At 40.4% G+C, this 18,659-nt stretch overlaps 1 protein-coding gene and 1 pseudogene across 8 annotated transcripts in view; both read right to left on the reverse strand.

Moving 5' to 3' along the window:
- Positions 1-18,659, reverse strand: part of LRCH1 (leucine rich repeats and calponin homology domain containing 1) — a 221,492-nt gene that overhangs the window by 175,713 nt on the left and 27,120 nt on the right. The gene's annotated exons all lie outside the window — the stretch shown is intronic.
- On the reverse strand, positions 131-9,405 carry LOC144577371 (protein GVQW1 pseudogene; annotated as a pseudogene).

The following is an 18,659-nucleotide window of genomic DNA, read 5'->3' on the forward strand; positions in this document are numbered from 1 at the left end:
GTGTAGCTAACACATGTATTTCCCCTACAGGGTACATCACAGCCTTCTTGCACTTAAAAACACTGGACAGGGCCAGGAGTGGTGGCTCATGCCTATAATCCCAGCACTTTGGGAGGCCAAGGTGGGTGGATTACCTGAGGTCAGGAGTTCAAGACTAGCCTGGCCAACATGGTGAAACCCTGTCTCTACTAAAAATACAAAAATTGGCTGGGCATGCTGGCACATGCCTGTAACCCTAGCTACTTGGGAGGCTGAGGCAGGAGAATTGCTTGAACCAGGAGGCGGAAGTTGCAGTGAGCCAAGATGGAGCCACTGCACTCCAGCTAGTGCAACAGAACGAGACTCTGTCTCAAAAAAAGAAAACACCACTGCACAGCTCTTTAGCCCTATATTTGAGGAGCCATTTTAAACAGTGAAATCACCAAGAAAAAGCAAAAAATGCAAAATACATGGCACTGAATTGTCTGCATCCAGGACACTTGTTTACAGTGTAAGAACTGAGGCAAGAGGGCAGAGTGTCACCTTGTTCAACCTCCGCCAGGTACGTGTACACTGAGCTACTCAGATTTTTTTGCTGCCCTGTGCACATTCACCAACAACCATAAGAGCCCTCAAGTATGGATTTGGGGCTTACAAATGAATTTTAGCAAGCAGGCAAACTTCACAAGTACAGAATGGGAATTTTACAATATGGGAATTTTCTTAGACCTAAACTTAGAGGAATAAATAGGAAGTCTATTCAAACCTATGAGCGGGGGGACTTTTAAAAGGTCATTTGAAAATTCAAATCAGCTCTGTACATGGAGCACTAGTTACTATCTGCCTGGGGTGGTGAAAATGTCCTCTTCACTCCCTCAAATTCAGCAGTCAAAATGCTAGGCAAATGGTCGATTGCCACGGACTAGCCATGTAGACAACCAGCATCTCCCACCACATCTGCGTGACTCTGATCCAAGCACAAGCTGCTCTTCTACCATGACGGGATTTCCCACAGTTTCCAGAAGGCACTTCCTGAAAATCAATTCCCTTTGTCTATTCATGCCTTTAACATGTCATCCGAATGTAGCTTCAAGTTAGAATTCACTGACATTCTTTCACATTCTAACAAAGATGTCTCTATTCCAAGATCTGTAAGTCATTTCCATATATATGCCAAGATAAAATTCAAAATTTAACAAAATGCCCAATTTTTCCAATTTGCTATTCATAGCAACACCAAGTGTCTTAAGTCATAAAAATGGAAGCATCTGACAGATATACTGCAACTACAAGATCCATATAAAGTAACAGATGGTTTTTTTTTTTTTAATCTCCCTGGAGAAGTAAAGATGCTTTGATTTATAGTCATGATCAGAATGTACCAAAACATGGTGCCTCCTTGAGGCAGGTAATATTTAGGGCCACAATACCAGCTTTTCTCCAGGTTCATTAGGATCATAGTGTTTCTTCAGAGCTGCAGGAAACATTCAAAATTCACCAGCCTGACACTCTTGCCTATGAGAACAGATAAGTACCCAAGATGCGTTCCCAGGGAAAAAATCATTTTTGATTATGTCAACTCCCTCGCCCACTATAACTCAGGCCCTCACCGGGGCCAGGCCATCAGAAGGATGGATCCCACCTGGGCCAACCTATCGGCAAGCAGCTGCGACAAAGGGGCGTCTGCAAACTCACTATAACTGTCCAAACCTCAGCTCCTCCTCTTTTCCTTTGAAACTAAAATAGGAAGTACTGGTATGAAAAACTTCTGCTTTCTAAAGTCTCAAAACTGGTTACTTTTATTTAAAAGCCTTTTTGCCATGACGACTAAAAACACTTTTAAGCCTTTATTAAAGTTATGACCAATATGTTTAATTTTAAAGACATATCTGCCATTCTTAATTACTTCCTTTACCTTTAACGTCCCTTTCTCATAGAAAATATTCAGAGAAAAAATGTGGGGCCGTGCTTTGGATTTCGTGTGGCCGATTTCACTCCATGCCAGTTGCCAGCAGCATTCCACATCTAGAACAACCATGTGCCTAAGGCTTTTCTTTTTGTTTTCTTGAGTCTATTCCTGTCAGGTGCAAGCACTCCAGAAATGTAGAATTATGACATAGGAACTCACACTGAGTCATAGCTGGAACTCATCTCTTCTGAGTTCACAATTAAAAACAAATGAAATCTAAAATTACATTGAAAACATAAAGGCAGGTAGAAGTTTAAAGAGCAGATGTGGCTTCAGCCCCTGCTGGATAGGCTCAGGGGAAACAGATGTCAGTAATAAACCTAGGAGAGCTACAAAGTTAGGTTATATCCATCACCAAGTGAAAATGCTGACATACATATAAAACTGCCCGGCCTGCTTTCCTACCCAGTCTGAGTGTGCAATAGAGAAACAGCCTGGAAAAGAATCCAGAAACCCTGTGGAGATGCAGAGCGGGTCTGCCACATTTGCGGTGAGGATGTCGGCTTATTGCATGATAAGGGTAGGCTCGCCACACAGCACCATCCGGAAAGGTATGGTTTTCTTCTAACAGTTGGCACCCAGCCTATGCATCCTCTAAGTTCACCAAAAAAAAAAAAACATAACCCGAGGTTACATTCATTCAAGTCTGTCACAGGAAAATAGGGTTCTTGATGGGGTCTGGGGAGATGACAGAATAAAACTATACATGACCAGGAATGGAATAAAATTAAACCTAAAGTGACCAGGGCAAAAAGCAAACCTAGGAACAATTGTCATGCTATTAACAATTACATTAAGACTATAAACTCAGAAGAATCTAGGAGAACACCCAGGGCATGAAAGTTAGAGAAGGTTATAGCTGCCGTACTCTTTAGATGAAGTCTATTTATGAGACTTTCTTTATATAGTCTGGATAGTTACATAAACTAGAGTCAATCAGGTTTTTCTAAACTGCGCTCTTGTTACTAGATCTTATTACAGTCTTCACATTTCAGAGGTAGATAAAAAAACACATTTAGCCATATGTCTTATGTGGAAAGTACTAACCATACACTTGAAAATAAGGGTGAACTTTCTTTTTCATATTTTGCAGCCAGCACATTTTATTCACCAAAATTAAATGAAGCAGTCACTTATGAAGTCATATGGACTAATTCAGCCCTGTCAAATTGGAATGCTTTAAATATTAAATTCTACTGCACAATCTCAGCTGGAAGTCATCTCTCCCTCCACCAACCTCCCAGGGCACTTGGCACCTATCCTATAAAGCAAACTTCTCTAGCTTAAGGAGGTGGCCTACTTTGGTGCATTCAACAGTGCCTAGAGGCCTAAGCCTTTTTGCTTCTACAGGGAGACAAAGAAAAATCATTTAGTATTTTGCAAAGATCCCTTCATTGAATTTTTCTTGGGATCAATAGCCCTTAGCAGAAAACAAGTATTCCACACCCATTCTATAAAGTTCTAGGAGGTTCTTACAAGCCTCATCAGCAAATAGTATTTTTTACATAACTTGCTATTAGCTTGGAAATGTACTACAGTCTCTTTTTACATCTTTTTTCTTTAGTTGTTAAATATGTACTATTTTTTTTTCACTGAGATTAAAGAGGAATCCAGGCAAAAGAGTAAGAACATAGGTAAGAAATCAAAAGACAATGAATGTCTTGATTCTTTTTCTAGAGTCAGACTACCTGGGCTTAAATCCCTACAATGCCACTCCCTGGCTCACTGATTTTGGGCAAGTTACTTATCCTCTCTGTGCTTCAGTGAGAATAACAGCAGTCACTATCTCATGGGGCTGTTGTGAGATTTAAGTGGGTCAACCAGATATGTAAACCAGTTAAAATTATTCCTGTCACACAGTAAATACTGTATGAGGGTTAGCCATTATTTAGTTACCATTAGTTATTATTTACATGACAATATAAATAAATGGAGTGGGTAATCCCAAATCCTGTATCACTTGAAGATGTAATACTTGATCCATACTTACTAGCTATACGTTCTTGGCAAGTTACTTAACCTCCCTGGCACCTGGTACCCACCTCCTAGGGTACCTGGTATCTATCCTATGAGGCAAACATTCTCTAGCTCAAGAAAATGCCCTGATTAGGTGCATTCAACAGTGGCTAGAGATCTAAGAGTCTATCAACTTAAAATTAGTTTTATTCAGGAAATATATCTGATAAAAGGATATAGGAAAGACAAAAAAAGTCCATTTTTTCTTTCCTTCTATATCATTATTTGTGGTCCAACTTCACCAAAGCTACCACAACAGACAAATAATGGAATCAGATGAGAGTGAGTTTAGAATTCAGGAGAGCAGAAGAAACTGATAGAGATTGGGAGTCTCCCTGGAATGGATGTGGTGGTAGCACCATCCTCACCGGGGCCTGGCCATCAGAAGGATGGATCCCACCTGGGCCAACCTATTGGCAAGCAGCTGGGACAAAGGGGCATCTGCAAACTCACAGACCTGCAGCCCCTCTCATCAACACACAAAACAAATTGACTCAAACATACCCTCACTATCTGAGATTGTGATTTATTTAGATCACGGTGATGTTTCACGAAAGTCACTTTAATTTCTTCTGGTTCTAAAATTCAGTGACTCTCTGTGGAGGCTCTTTGATTACTGCCTCTGTATTCTGTAGCATGACCCAATCGGCTACTAGGTTTTGGGATTCCTAGAAATGTTTGAAGAATGGCATGTTCCAGTTAACCACTAACTAGACAAACCAAATTTGTCTAATCAATTCAGGATTCAGATCTCAAATGGACAAAAAAAAAAAAAAGGAAAGAAAGAAAAAAAGAAAAGGAAAAAAAATCTCTTAAGGAAAAACATTTTTATTTCAAGTCTTATTGAAAAATGAAAATACACTGATGAACTTTTGTATTAAGTAATGGAAGTACTGAACACTGCTTAATATTTTTTGATGACTTGAAGCCTAAATTTCCATCGGGTTTCAAAAGAGCAATAAATACAGGGCTAGTGATCCAAAGAAGGATATTACTCCCAGTTTAAAGAGAGGCAGGAAATGCTACACTGGGGCAGAGGCTGGGACCTGTGTCCTGAAGGGACAAGGGGATTTAAATAGGGGGAGACTGTAGGGGGAAGCAACACAGGAGGGCAGGTGGCAAGGGAATTTTAAGTAGAGAAACCCCACAAACTTACAGAAGACATAAACCCAAAACCATGGTCCATATTGATTTTAAATACCAATGCTAGAATAAAGGGATCTATCAGTCAAAAGAGGTAAGATGGGGCCAGATCACACAACAAACTAAGGAGTTTTGCCCATAAGGATTCAGGAATCACCAAACATTCTTCAATTGAAAGAACAGAGACTGGGAAGAGGATGACACCATCAAATGAGTGGTTCAGAACGAAAGAGCTGGAAGAAATGTAAATGAAGAGGGCAACACTAAGTACCGTTTAAAACATTCTTGTTAAGTGCTTAACATATTTTACCAGTTTAATCTCATTTTACAGATAAGAAACTGAGACCAAGGAATTAAATAGGTTTTTCCAGATCAGTGACTCCAGCATTCTCTACTAATGGCCATAGAGAACCAGTGGAGAAAACCTTGTTTTCTGTAAAGGACTTAGCACCATGTGTGGGATAGAGTAAGTGCTCATATAATTGTCAGTTCTCTTACTTGCCCTTGCCGATTATGGGTTGAAAAGGAGAAATCCAGGAGCTAAAAGGACGGGAATGCCACCGTGGCTTATTTCACTGGGGCACTAGCACAGGCTTTACATTTTCAGGGGCCATAAGCAGTTAACTTGGGATGTTGTCTCCTGAAAATTGCTGCCTATAAGCTATGTTTGACTCTGACTCAGGAATGCTCCTGTTTTGAACAAAAAGGATCCATTCAAAGTCAGGAGACCATTATTCCTTGTCAACGGAGGCCTCCAAGAGGTGACATGCGTTCCTTCTAGTGGAAAGAGGGTAGGGGCTCTGCATTGCAATGCTATGTTCAAAATGAAGACGAGCTGCAGAATGTGTTGCTGGTTGAGAAGTTCTGCCTGTTCTGACAGTTTTAAAACAATATTCTATTTTTTATTCCAGTACCATATGATACTAGGGAAGCCTTGAAAACCAGAAATATTTTTCACCCAAGTCCATGGCAAAGTTCAAGGATGACTCTATGGATAATACTTAGGTTGCATGATAAATAAGCTCCTCTCGAATCCAATGAATTGAACTGAAAAACAAAAGTATAATGACAGTAGAAAGAGTGCAATAAAAGATAAAAAGCCAGGCTCCATGCCACTATTCTTGTTCTTTTGTTCAAAACACCATTATTGGTTTCAAATATTCTTGTCTGTCAACAGGGGTTAATATCTTATTTGCCTAAAGGCAAGGGGCTTGATCTAATGGTTTTGTGGGGCCCCTTCCTGGTCTAAGAACTCTAATCTAATTTGGTTTTTCTAGATCAAGAGCTTTCCAAAATCTTAACTTTTGTCTTAATTGCCTGCAGGAATCTGGGGGTTACCCTGAGGCTCTCATTTTGAATAAATAATACAGAAAGTAAATGCTGAAAATTTCCTTTTCTATTTAAGTGGTTATTCAGAATAATATTTCCTTTTTCTGCAGATTTGATTAAAGTATCCATTTCATTATGCCTTTTCATAAGGGAGTCAGATTGAAGTCCTAATAATCTTACTGGAATCAGTTTCATTCTAACAAATTATACATCAATGAAGGTTTATCCTTACAGTTGAAGAAAGGAACTAATTCATTAGGAAAATGAGTAACACACATATATGCTTATCAAGAGACCCTAAAAAAAATACTTTCATAGGAAAAACGTGTTTTTACATCCTAAAATTATTTCTAGCATCTGGTATGGAACCAAGGCAATTCAGTAACTTTGCCATTTATAGCAAAGTTCAGGCCAAGTTGCAGGACACACAAAAAAGTATACTTGCTTGAAATTTTAAGTCAACAGAGCCAATCTGAATGTCCAGGCAGGAAGGGACTTTGTCTAACCAATATTCTGAGCTCTTTGAAAGTGAACGAGGGTCCCTATATTTCCATCAGTGTATAGCTCACAGAGCACTTACAGGAAAAAAAAGAAAATCCGTAAGCAATGAAAACTTAAGTTCAGTGAAGACACATCATAGCGCCTAAAAGAGAAATCCAAAAGATAAAATAAAAGGTCACTGATATACAGACGTATCTTCTCACTTCACTTAAGAATATATGAAGACTAGAAGGCAGTGAAAGTAGCTAAACTTGGGAAGAGAGAAAAGGTGAATCCATCCACTATTTGAGAGAACATCTGCCTGCCAAGCGTAGACGATTCAGTTGTGGATCCAGAAAATTCCTTCTCCCATCAAATTTAAGATCAAATTTTATTTTTGAGATAGGGTCTTGCTCTGTCACCCAGGCTGGAGTGTAGTGCTACAATCATGGCTCACTGAAGCCTCAAACTCCTGGGCTCAGGTGATCCTCCTGCCTTGGCCTCTCAAAGTACTGAGATTACAGGTGTGAGCCACCATGCCTGGCCAAGAAGAGAGTTTTAAATCTTAATAAATTAGCCTGTGATGACACTGAATTATATTGGGTGTCAAGAAATCACAGAAAAAGTAACACCTCCTGCTGTCAGTCGCTCACAGAATGGTGGGCTATATGTAAACGTATACAAGGAAATTGCCACATTGTAATAAAATGTCCTATCAGTGGCACACACTCATGGCCATGGAAGAGCAAAGAAGAAAAGCAGGAGAGGAGCTGAAGGGGGAGGACAGGAAACCCAGTCAACTTTTAGTTTATGTCTTTTAAAATAAGGAAGAGACTCTAATCAGAAGTTGACAAGTATCACCTTCCAATATTGTGACTTTCTCAATATCACAGAGGCCAGAGTTTTAATGAAAATCATTCTGCAAAGACGACACTGACTTTTTCTTAAACTCCTCCACTTCGTCGTCCCCAAAAAGATTAATTGAAACTAATGAACTCCAAACTTCTGGCCTAACTTCCAGTTTACAGGAAATCACGAATGAAAGAAACTGAATGGCATCAACAGGAAACAATCAGACACATCCTCGATGTGGAATGTCCTCCAAGGAAAGTGGCGTGGTCCCTTTAAAAAGTCAATTTAAAAAAAATAATAATAACCCCGGGTGTGGTGGCTCACGCCTGTAATCCCAGCATTTTGGGAGGCCAAGGTCAGTGGATCACCTGAGGTCAGGAGTTCAAGACCAGCCTGACCAATGTGGTGAAACCCCTGTCTCTATTAAAAATGCAAAAATTAGCCGGGCATAGTGGTGGGTGCCTATAATCCCAGCTACTCAGGAGGGTGAGACAGGAGCATCATTTAAACCTGGGAGGTGGAGGTTGCAGTAAGCCGAGATAGTGCCATTGCACTCCAGCCTGGGTGACAACAATAAAACTCCATCTCAAAAAAAAAAAAAGTGAGAGAACTGTTCCAGATGCTAGATTAAATATACAAGAGATTTGAGGACCATAACATGAACTGCAATGCGTGAGCCCCGACTGTTTCGGAATTTAGGACAAAAATAAATAGCCATAAAAGACACGCTGGAGACAACAGGATAAATTTAAATACGGACTGGATACCAGATATAATGAGAAAATTATTGTTAATTTTTCATATTTCGAAATGTGATTGTCTTTATGTAGGAGAATGACCTTATTATTAGGAGATAGATGTTCAAGAATTTAGGCCAGGCACAGTGGCTCATGCCTATAATCTGAACACTTGGGAGACTGAGGCAGGAGGATCACTTGAGTCTAGGAGTTTGAGACCAGCCTGGGCAACATGGTAAGAACTGTCTCTACAAAAATAAAATAGGCCAGTTACCGTGGCTCACACTTGTAATCCCAGCACTTTGGGAGGCCGAGGCAGGTGAATCATCTGAGGTTAGGAGTTCAAGACCAGCCCGACCATCATGGAGAAACCCCATCTCTACTAAAAATACAAAATATTAGCCAGGTGTAGTGGTGCAGGCCTGTAATCCCATCTTACAGGCCTGAGGCAGGAGAATCACTTGAACCTGGGAGGCAGAGCTTGCGGTAAGCCGAGATCGTGCCATTGCACTCCAGCCTGGGCAACAAGAGTGAAACACCATCTCATAAATAAATAAATACATACATACATGCATACATACATACATCTATAAATGGCCAGGCATGGTGGCTCACACCTGTAATCCCAGCACTTTGGGAGGCTGAGGTGGGCAGATCACCTGAGGTTGGGAATTCGAGACCAGCCTGTCCTACATGAAAAAACCCTGTCTCTATCAAAAATACAAAATTAGCTGGGCGTGGTGGCACATGTCTGTAGTCCCAGTTACTCAGGAGACTAAGGCAGGAAAACCGCTTGAACTCAGGAGGCCGAGGTTGCAGGGAGCCGAGATTGCACCATTGCACTCTAGCCTGGGCAACAAGAGTGAAATTCCATCTCAATAAATAAATAATAAAATAAAATAAAAATTAGCCAGATGCAGTGGCATGTGCCTGTAGTTCCAGCTACTTAGGAGGCTGGGGTGAGAGGATCAGTTGAGCCCAGACATTCCAGGCTGCAGTGAGTTATAATCTCAACACAGCCCTCCAGTCTAGTTGACAGAATGAGACCCTGCCTAAAAAAAAAAAAAATTTAAAGAGAAAGCATCATGACATCTGCATATCCCAATTAACCTCAAACTGTTCAGCAAAAAACATACATACATGCATACACACATCCACATACCTTTACACACACATATACACACACAAAAAAAAAACAGAGAAAACAAATGCAGGCCATGCACGGTGGCTCACACCTGTAATCCCTTGGGAGGCCAAGGCAGGTAGATCACTTGAGATCAGGAGTTCGAGACCAGCCTGGCCAACATGGCGAAGCCCTATCTCTACTAAAAATATTTTTTAAATTAGCTGGATATGGTGGCAGGTGCCTATAATCCCAGCTACTCAGGAGGCTGAGACAGGAGAATTGCTTGAATCCAAGAGGTATAGGTGGAGGTTGCTCTGAGCCAAGATGGCACGACTGCACTTCACTCCTAGGCCACAGAGCGAGATGACTCTGTCTCAAAAAAAAAAAAGAGAGAGAGACAGAAACCAAATGCAGCACCATGTTAATGAATAAATTTAGATAGTAGATACACAGATATGCAACATAAATTAGTTCAATTTTTCCATGTTGAACATTTTTTACAATAAAAAGCTGGGGGAGGGGAAAATGCTGCTAAGACCTTAAACATATAAAAAGAAAGTAAGTATATCTATAAGGAAATCTAAAAGAGTAAACAAGGCAAGTTATGCCTTATTTATCATATAAGTAGCTAAGATATTTAAACAGGCTAATAAGTTACTTATTTATCTCTGAAAATGGTTACCACTTTCAGTATCTCAGATTTGTAGGCGTTTTCTACTATAATCTATCCCAGGTTTACTATGTAAATAGAAAATATTTTATGACTTCAGATGAGAACGAAACTGTATGCTTCTACTTTTCATGCTTCGGTGCACAGCGTGTTGTAAATATAAATGACTGCAAGATAAGTCAGTCAGGAAAGATCAAATAACTTGGTGTTTTTACAATTCTGTCAGAGATATATGACTGGATTTACCTATAAGGGAGAAATGCAGCCTAGAGTTTGCACATTCCTCTGATTTTTCTCATATTAATTATATTTAAGTATTCCCATAATGCTAATAGTCTTAGTCCTAGCAAACCTTACATTCTCTGTGGTACCAAAATGAAACGGAAACTGTAAGAATAATTTCAGCAATTGGGATGAGGAAGGAGAGATTATTAATTTCATACACTGTGTATAATAATAAGTGATGTATGAATTTTCGCTTTCTTGTAGCTCCTCTAAACCATGCTAAGATAATAATTTTAAGGCTATTCACCACAGATGTTAACAATAATAGATCTGTTTCAACTGCTCACCAACAAAACCAGACTGGGGCATTAAATGAAATTGATCTCCAAAAGTTTATTACAAAACAACAGCAATAACCATAGCTAGTCTGTAACTTGTCTCTAAGTCCTAAGTAACCATAACCATTAAAAGAAGCTTTTACTAAAAAGAGACTCATTCATCAATTTGGGACAATTGAATTTTTCCTGACTCAAACACTTCCCCTTAGGCATTCACAGTATGTTCCAGTGCTCTTACTAAGTGTACTAACAAGAAACTCTACTAGGAGTACTCCTAGTAAGAAACTCTACTAGCAGTTATCTTAGTAAGAAACCCTACTAAGTTTCTTCTGATACTTTCCTCTTTCACATTACAAGTAGCATTATAAAAAGTGTCCTGAAAGGCTCTCTAATCTGCCTTAATTTGTCAGTGCCAAAAATCAGTTCCCAGGCCTCCACATTTTTCACTTAATCAGTATTATTGTTTGCACACTCAATTTGTAATGCAACTTATCAGGCCGTTGCAGATGGCATACAATGTCGGCCATTCCATTAGCTGAAGAACGTGTGCCACATAAGCGGTCGAAGACAAGAGGCCACCTAAGGTCCTCTCTCCACTCTTCTCTAGAATCGGGGCTAACGGAGGTAAGAGAGTTCACCCTGAACAAGCAGTGTCTGCAGGGTGCTATTTTCAGATCATTTACAACTCAAGCAACTTGGACTGGTGAAGAAAGGTCGAGATTTATTAAGTCTCTCTAGTATCTGTCATGAACTGGTTGACCCTGAGCAAACCACACAGCATCTCCAGGGTCTAAGCCAGAAGCCATTCCTGAGGTCATTTAACGGCCAACTCCTTTTCCTGATCAAGACCCAGTGAGATTCACTGTCTCTGCTGCTAAAACGAAGACAAAATCCTGGGTGAAATGAACCACATCTGTGAAAAATTCTAATAAACTTTTCTGCTTGGAAAGAACCAACGCCAGAGAAAGCTGCTCATGCCAGAAAAATATGGCCACACAGCTCAGGACCTGATCCTGGCCCCCAACCATCACTGCTAAAGCTACAGTATCATTCCTTAACTCAGGGAGAGAATTCAATAAACATTAACTGAAGCTGGGCATGGTGGCTCACGCCTGTAATCCTAGCACTTTGGGAGGCTGAGGCTGGTCAATCACTGATCTCAGCCCCTAAGTTTGAGACCAGCCTGGGAAACATGGCAAAACCCCATCTCCACTAAAATATAAAAATCAGCTGGGCATTGGTGGTGCATGCCTATAGTCCCAGCTATTTGGAAGGCTGAGGCAGGAGGATCGCTTGAGCCTGGGGAAATGGAAGTTGTAGTAAGCTAAGATTACACCACTGCACTCCAGCCTGAGCAATAGAGAGAGACCCTGTCTCAAAAAACAAAAAACAAAAACCTAACTGAATGAAAAAATGAAAAATGCTCCCTTCAGCCGTGTTATGGCTGTTTCTGGCTACCAACCACATGTGACAGGGAACCTCTGACCCCACATGTGGCCCTCTGTGAGACCTTCCTGGGCAACAACTATCATACTAAATTTAGTAAAATGTGCCACCTCTGTGGTCAGACCCACTATCTTTCTCCCTGCCTGTCATCCTTTCTTCCTCTCTCTCTCTCTTTCTTTTTACAGTCATTTACGTTGTGTCATCCAGGAGTTTGGCTTTTTCTAGCTGCTAGACTGGCAATAAACATGTTCCACTGCCATGTTCCTGAGGCTGGAAGCTATGAAAAGAATGCATGAGGCTTTTAAGGTTATACAACTGAAAACAAATTTTAAAATCAAATGAAAGTAAAGTCCAATTTTAATGTGCATTTTCCCCCAATACTCATTCATGACTGCGAACTGGGAAATTACAAAACAGGGAAAATCTAAATATGGACACCTGCAAAAAGCACACCCAAGTCTGAATAGATGGCTTCAATTTTAAAAGGAAAAATATTACAAAGACTTAAACCACAGTCTTTGTGGTTTGTTCCTTCAGCTGGAAAGGATTTCTTAACACTGTAATTACATTTATTATATCAATAGCCGGGGAAGTGGGGGTGGGCAGGGGGAATGACAACGTTCATTCTTAACTCCAGTGAATCCAGTTACATCCAAAAAGATAGAGAGATGTAATTTCAAGAATGAAAATTACTTGAGTGAGCCACACACATTTACGTAAAGTACATTCAGGACAACTAGCTTCAGATCACACAAATTGGTACAAATTATAGAAATGCATTCTTATGAGTAACAGAATTGCAAGGACCAAAAGCTTTTTAAAACATCTTAATTAACAAGTAGACTCAAAATGTTTTGAAATATAGGCAAAAAAAAAAATCTACCAAATTGCTCCTACTCATACTCATTTCTAAAGCCTGATGAAACATGAGAGAAAAAGACATCTGTTCATTTTCAAAGCTGGAAATGTTTCCAGTTCGCTACAAAAAACACAGTTCTCTAAAGAACTACTTCTTAATGTCACTATTATCCCATAAATTTCCCTTTACTTTCCAGTAGTGAAGCAAGTTGAGAATTTTCTGCTCTTTCATTGCTTAGTTGTATGAAAGTCGTTTGAGGAAGGAAGTTTTATGGCAGACCAAAATGTACTTCTCCATCAGTTCCCAACTGCCACACAAATTCCACCCATATTTTACATATAGCCTCATCTCAGGAAGATCCACTTTTTTTTGTAACAACTGGTGCTTTATAAAACATTATTAATATATTCCATGTAGGTTTTGACTATAAAACTGTCATCGGACTGAAATGGTCATGTTAAAATTAAGAAATAAAAAATGATTAAGTTCAAAGCACTTAAGAGGAAATCAAGGGACAAAACCTTAAGGGACAAAAGTAATGCAGGTACAGATAAAGAGCCTAAGAAGAAAATCACTGAGTGCAGAGACCATCACAGGCTCCAAAAGGAACTGAGGGGGCTCTGCATCATCATGGGAAAAGAAGGTGACTGCATCTTTGCAACATCAGTATCACAAGCTACTCAGGACTGGAGATCTACTTGCCATGAGACAACAGGAAAAATAGTTAACTTTGGTGTCTTGTCTCTTCATACTGTAATGTGCACACAAATCACCTGAAATCTTGTTAAAATACAGCTGGTTCATGAGGTCTTGGAGGACGACCGAGTGCCTGCATTTCTCACCAGCTCCCAGGTGACGCCTGTGCTGCTGGTGCACAGAGCATAATTTGGGTAATGAGCTCTTAAATCACATGTGAAGAGACTGGGTTAAGGCAGCATGCTATGAAAAAGAATGAGGCTATATGTGTAAAGTACTTTAGATTCCCCGAGAGAAAACCACCATGAACTAAAATTAGAATCACTACAGTGGTGAATTGAACAGACTATAATTGAAGTGTCATAAGATAATTAGCCTATGTCTTTGAATACAAATCCCACTGCCTAGAATTTCAGAGTTTAAAGTGGTTAAAGTTTTCATTCTTTAACTACTGCCTATAAAACACCACGTCTAAAACATACCAAAGAAAAAAACATGTGAAAAGTAAGTTTCCTGACCTCATGGAGTTTAAAACCTAGGTGACTAAAGAAAGCAAAATTCCTTGGCTGAGTGCAGAGGCTCATGTTTGTAACCCGTGCGTTGGGAAGCTGAGGCGGGAGGATCACCTGAGGTCAAGCATTCCAGACCAGCCTGGCCAACATGTTGAAACCCCGTCTTTACTAAAAATATAAAAATTACCCATGCGTGGTGGCATGCACCTGTAATCCCAGCTACTTGAAAGGCTGAGGCAGAAGAATTGCTTGAACCTGGGAGGTAGAGGTTGCAGTGAGCAGAGATTGCACCACTGCACTCCAGACTGGGCGACAAGAGTGAGACTCCATCTCAAAAAAAAAAGGCAAAATTCCTTAGTTGAAACAATAGCAAATAATACAAACATAAATAAATAATTAAGTTCAAAAATTTATAGTAATCTAGTCAGATTAAATCACATTGATAACATTTATTTTATGAAACAGAAAAAAACCCTAGGGGGGGTTAGTTACTTTCCATTTTTGTCTAGAATCTGAAAATTAGATATCCTGTCCAGAGGTAAGTACTAGCATGAGCATAGCCCGCCAGGATCTGAAACTATCCTCGGAGCCACATGTTTACAGAGGGCCTTCAGAGTTAGGAGCTTCTCATGTTAAAGAGCAGAAAAATAGGTGTGCCTCAGAAGGTGGACAAAATTACAGTGTGACATACCCAACCAAGACCTCTTGTGCAGGAAACAGATCATTGACTTAATGTATCAGGAAAGATATCTTGGTACAATGAGCCTCATTCTTTTCAATTCAGCCAGTCATCTCATGGGCTATATTTCTTTAGCACTCAAAAGCAAGCAGAATATTAGTGCTTTCGGCATGCCCAAATGAGGTTGGGCATAAGATTATAGCAAATTTCACCTGAAAATTTAAAAAAGAAAAGCTAGAATTGACTTGTCTTGGTAACTGTCAAAGTTAGGCATTTAATGTTAGAACTGACAAACTTACAAAAGATAAAAAGGTTTTCTGACATGAAGATCAGTCCTTAGAGAATCTGTGGCAGAATATTTCTTGAGATTGCACTATATAGAAACTGGGTGGTCTCTGGCATTGATTAATATGAATTTCTTGGGAATACATTTTTCAGAAATGTATTCTGTTCCTGCCTCTACCCTTGACTATATAGAACTGCTGTTTGTTTTCTTACTGAGAGGGCAAGTCTTTGTGGTGCATGGTGCTACCAGATTTGGAGTAGAAGCCCTTTATTCCTGAGCCCAGTGGCACTTCACTGTTGAACTCCATCAAAAGCAATATGTGGCAGGCATGGTGGTGCACACCTATAATTCCAGCACTTTGGGAGGCCGAGGCAGGCAGATTACTTGATCTCTGAAGGTCGAGATCAGCCTGAGCAACACAGTGAGACTCCATCTCTACTAAAAATAAAAATAAAAATAAGCTGGGCATGGTGGCATATGCCTGTGGTCCCAGCTACTCAGGAAGCTAAGGTGGGAGGATTACCTGAGCCCAGTAAGTCAAGGCTGCAGTGAGCTGAGGTTGTGTCACCGAACTCCAACCTTGGCTGACAGAATGAGACCCTGTCTCAAAAAATAAAAAAAACAATATGTTCACCCCTTCATTAAGACATCCACAGGAACTCGAGAGCAACCATGGAGCATCTCTTATTGATCTCAGCCACTGGAGAGATGAAATGACAAAAAACAAACGAAAAAAAGATGAGAGCAATGGTTGTTCTTCCATTGGTGGGAGTGACTTTTAACAAGGACCCTTCGTGTCTTTCGATGTGCTCAGACTTTTTAAAATATAGTTTTCCTTTTTAAAACAGTTCTACTGCCACAGCAATCAGTTTTGTTAAGCTGTCAAGATCATGAAACAAGCTGATTTCAGCTATGCCCTTCATTTTCTTTTTTCTTTTTTTGAGATGGAGTCTCGTTGCCACCCAGGCTGGAGTGCAATGGCGTGATCTCGGCTTACTGCAACCTCCACCTCCCAGGTTCAAGCGATTCTCCTGCCTCAGCCTCCCAAGTAGCTGGTATTACAGGCATGTGCCACCCCCCCGCCCCCCGGCTAATTTTTGTATTTTTAGTAGAAACGGGGTTTCAATGTATTGGTCAGGGTGCTCTCAAACTCCTGACCTCAAGTGATCCACCAGCCTCGGCCTCCCCAAGACTTCATTTTCTTAAAATAATTTTCAAAATTTCTTTTGAATTGTAAGAATGACTAATTATGGAATGGGGGGGGACAAAAAAAGAAAGAGGAGCACGTACGCTTCAGGAGGTGAAATATTAATGGCAGTAGGTGGAATATTCTGAAGGCCAAAGCCACCTTTGGTTGTGACTTTTGTCCCACCTTTTCTCACTTCAGTTTAAAGTGGTGAAGGACATTAACTGGAATCAGACAGGTTCAACCCTGATAGGTCCACTTCTCAAATGAAAAATTACTTATGCATTTGTGCTCCAGATTCATCATATCTAACACCAGGATGAGAATGTCAGACCTCTGCCTTGTACAGTTCTCCTGAGACTTAGATGAACGATAAATCTAATGTGCTTGGAAGCATGCATGGGCCAGCATGGTCCATCATACATGTTCACTGGACGCTAGCTATTCTTACTGTACCTCTCTCTTTCAATTCCCACTTTCTTTATTCCACCTAACAGTTGTTTGGCTGTTGTTCTGAATTTATTTCCGTCCCAGGCCTTCCCACCTAGCCCCACTTGAAGCCTTTTCCTAAGAGTGCTCCAGGCTCAGTCAACACCATACTCCATTTGTACGCAGAGGTCTAGGGGGCTGAGGTGAGAGAGAGGAGGCAGAAGCTCTCCTGTGCAGAGGCTTCAGCCAGGCAATGAAAGAAACGAGGAGACCGAAGGAGCAAAGGAAAACCACCCCTGCAAAGTTCCAAATGACATGATGAAGCTGACACTTGAACCCACTTTCTGGTACACAGGGACTGTGTTTTACCTTATTTCATTAACCCAGGTAATGCTAGATCCATTGGTGGGGCAGTCTAGAAGCTCACCCAGTGATACATCCATTAGCAAAGGGTAAGTTCCAGCTTCACAATCCAAATCCAAAACGTCATTAAAATATGACTACGACCACTATTAGTATTTTAATGACATTTTGGATTTGAAGAACAACAGAGGCAAGCGCTCAGCCTTTGTGCATAAGCCTTTTTTCCTAGAACTTTATTAGAACCAAGCCAGCACTGAAAATTGTGTCATTTCTACCGATTCTCCTTTGGGCTCTGTTCCTCTTTGTTCCAAAAGCTCAGTCCCTTTGATATCCCTGCAACACATTTAAGCATTTCCACTTGGTCCACTCCATGTCAGAAAGGGCTTGCAAGTGACAGGTTTCTCCATTACATCTTTGCTAATTAATCTGCAGAACAAGGACAGCAAAAAGGGAAAGGACTCTCCTGTTCTCACAAAAGTGTTTATCACACAAGCCCTGCTGCAAAAGGTGAATCAATTGGTGGCTTACGAGTCTCAAAAGTTTATCCCAGGTCAAAAAGTAAGTGTCTTCAATTCCCCTGGTAGGGCTGTTGGAGCAGAAAGCGGCATGCATGACCCCCAAATGCTGGTGTGATAAGAAAACATGGCTTCCTTTATGTTTCCTTCCAGTTTTGCTGCAGCAGTTTTAACTGCTGGGTACGATGCACACTGCAAATTACCCTTTGGATAATTTCATTCTCTCATTATCCATACAGGATTCTAGCAAGGAAGTAATGAGAGAAGAGCCCTACAGGAAAAAGTCAAATAACTCTCTTCACTATTTTAGAATTTCAGATACAGGCAACAGTCAGGTTATAATTTGGTGACAAGAGATGTGATTAGTTTTAGAACTCCTTCATTGAAAATAGTTCTACCAAGCTTTTTCAGAGCTAGCTCATTATCCAAAACTGAGTTAAACAGAACTTATTTAAAAATTAGAGGCAGTAGGACCTGGGAGAGGAACAAATGTCGTAAAGAAGTCTTGGGCTACAAACTCAAAAGAAATGTTCATGCTAAAATGCGTCTAGGGGTTCCCTTGAACATTCTACTTGACCGAGAGGTTTTACTGTCATGAGCCACTTTCTAAACCTGTCTTTGTCAAGTACAGACAGCAAGCCTTCTCAAGTTACTCAGAAGCTCCATGAAGTGAACAATGTTTGTTACAAGGGTGAGGTTAAGATCAGCCAACTCATGCTTTGACATTTTAAATTGTCAGACAATTAACAGTCTGACAGATGCTTCTGAAACAAGATTTTTGTTAAATGATTCAGATATTTGCACTGCTCAGGTTACATCAAGAA

Source organism: Callithrix jacchus, chromosome 1 (genome assembly GCF_049354715.1).
Source record: "Callithrix jacchus isolate 240 chromosome 1, calJac240_pri, whole genome shotgun sequence".
NCBI lineage: Eukaryota > Metazoa > Chordata > Mammalia > Primates > Cebidae > Callithrix > Callithrix jacchus.